The sequence below is a fragment of the Chenopodium album genome, chromosome 10 (assembly GCF_948465745.1).
Source record: "Chenopodium album chromosome 10, dcCheAlbu1.1, whole genome shotgun sequence".
Lineage (NCBI taxonomy): Eukaryota > Viridiplantae > Streptophyta > Magnoliopsida > Caryophyllales > Amaranthaceae > Chenopodium > Chenopodium album.
In genome coordinates, this window is record NC_137843.1 from 27,588,721 (window position 1) to 27,591,425 (window position 2,705).

Consider the following 2,705-nt stretch of genomic DNA (forward strand, 5'->3'; position numbering starts at 1 on the left):
AAATTCAAGGTCGTGCCGTGGGCTAGGATGTGCCAAAAGCTGGCCCGACCTGGCACAACCTGACACAAGCCACCACCTAGCACGGCACGATGTCCTCCTGTAATTATAAACATTTGTTTATAGGTGATTAATGCATGTGTTGAATGTTATATATCTTTTCAATGTTCAAAACTTTAGCAAGCTACTTTATACTTAGTATCGAGTTCATTCAAGTTGATCTTGAAAACTATGTTTAGTGGAAGAATAAGTACCTATGACAAAAAAATAAACATTAGATAAAGCAATAGAATAGTCAAAAAATAAGCTTGCATATATTATACCAAACAAGTATAGAAGACTTGAGACCTGTATAATTACTTGTATAGATGTATGGTGTTACAATTAAAATGTATTTAACTTTCAATTATGGTCCATGTCGATAAAAAAATAGATTGATAGATGTCAATTTAAAGAATGCTTGTGATAGTCATGACACGGCAATACCGATAATTATGAAGACATATCGTCGATGTGTGTTCCAAGTGCCTATAAATCATGAAATGTGGCTTTGCCCCTGGATTTGAGTTATAGTTAATGTATTTGGCCAACCTTTGACATAGCTTCTAGTTTTTTTTTTTTTTTTTAATTCCCTGCTAGAGCTGCACATATGATCTTTCAAATTTCACTTTCATGGAATTTAAAATGAATCAATACCCTTGTAAACTTGATGTCATGAGCATAGACATCAGTTTTTTGTTACTAAATTAGTAATTCCAATTGATTTACCAACCGACAATTGAACCTGATTTCTCAAATCAATTTTAGTTTTAGACACAAAATGACAAACTTGGTTTTCCACTTCACATCTCCCTGCAACACAATTGCTTATGCACTGAATTGTACTAGTACTTGCTACCTTAGTTCCTTAGGCCTCATATAGGACATTCAAGTTTTAGCTACATCTATTTCAGCTACACGACTATAGTACCATGTAGCCAAATTTATAATTTGCAGCTTATAACAATAACTCTTAAATTAGAGGAACAAACTTTTGGCTTCTAGTCCCAAGCTTAGATCCAACATCATCGGCATCGGCCACTAAGCTGTTGGATTCGGTAGTAAGAAAACTGTAGTAGTTTCTATCAAGAAGCCAACTGCTTGTGAATTTGAACCTTCTGGAGGAGTCAGATCATTTACTACCATATTTTGAAGGGATTATAGACAGAATAAGGAGGAATTCCTAGTTTATATTTGATATCAACTTCATTTGTTAATATCAGGGTACTGATGTCATTTCACATGGTTTAGTTAGGGGCAAAATCGTAAAGATAATAAAATAAGCTGTTTTGCAAGTATTTTCCGTTTTTGTATTCCCGTTTTTGTATGGAACCGACGTTAACGTCTGGTTTCCTCTTTAAGCTCTTTGTCAGTTTGCTATCTACCCTTTCCATATTGTGAAACTCTAATAGTACTTCAATGGTTGAATCGAATCCGATGATTGTTTGGTGGGTAGTCAGTCGAGGAGTTGTTCAATTGCTGGCTAATTGCAAATCCCCAATTATCGGTTGGTCGGATTGGTTGAGCATCAATTCCGGCAGTCAGTTGCCCGCAATTATTGGTTAGGCTTTGAACCAAAATCCTCATTTATGACCAGTTGTTGGGAGTCGGCGGAGGATTTGTTGAATTAGAGGGCTATTTGCAAACCTGATTACCAGTTCCCGGTAGTCGGTGTAGGCGTTTTCAGTTGAATCTAAGTAAGGTAATTGCAATGTTGAATTGTTTTAACTATTTAATTGGTTGTTGATATTAATGTCGATGCTGTGTATATTTGAGTTGTTAGATTCGCTGATAAATATTTGATTCTGGATTGATTTTGGCAACTAAACATTATTAATTTTTGAAGATCAGGCTTGCAAATTGTTATTCCAGAAGCTAATTGCAATGTTAATTTTATCTAATTTTGTTTTTACTGTTAGTATAATTGAAAGATGAATTGATTCTTGAAATTAGTTCTTTATTAAAATTTGGTCTTAATTAATTGTATGCATGTTGATGTACTGTTAAATTGGTTAATTTATTGTTGCAAATACTCAGTTAAAGGGTAATTTTGTTTTGGTAGGTAGAATATATGGGTGGAAGGAGATGTTTGAAGCGTAAAAGGAGTGCTACCTAACAAGACGACTTCCAAAAGGTATTTGTCTGTAATTTAGTTTTACAGCATACATTGTAAGTTGTTGATTGCAATCTTTAATAATCGGCAATGTTATGTTATTGGAGGTTGATTTTTACACAGCCACTCCTTTAAAGGTTCTAACTAAGGACATTTTTAAGGTAAAATGTATTTTGTCTCTGCTATTTGATGTAGTTGTTGCAATGGTTACATGTATTTTGTATTTGCTATTGATGCTGCAGGATGATTCATTAATTGTTGGCGGACAAATAAAAGCTAGAGGGGAGGTGATATTGGAAAGGGATAGAGCTAGCAGTCGGGTGAGTATTTGTTTAAGGACATTATGGTTTTACGTTTTAATAAGTGATTTGTAGTTCTAAGTAGGTGATGATGAACCTCTTCCTTGCAGCCACCTAACACTAGTTGTCGTATTGAGACGTTTGGAAGAAAAAACAAGAAATGTAACCCAATTAAAATAATTATAGTCTGATGAAAGGCCTTTGTCAGGCCCATTAGTCCAATTAGTCCACTCACTACAAGCAAAGCTAACATTTAC

At 34.6% G+C, this 2,705-nt stretch overlaps 1 long non-coding RNA gene across 1 annotated transcript; it reads left to right on the forward strand.

Moving 5' to 3' along the window:
- The first annotated feature begins 1,374 nt into the window (after positions 1-1,374).
- On the forward strand, positions 1,375-2,705 carry LOC145562384 (uncharacterized). The gene is made up of 3 exons (XR_014094357.1): positions 1,375-1,738; positions 2,099-2,170; positions 2,392-2,705. It is a non-coding gene; the product is annotated as an uncharacterized LOC145562384 (long non-coding RNA).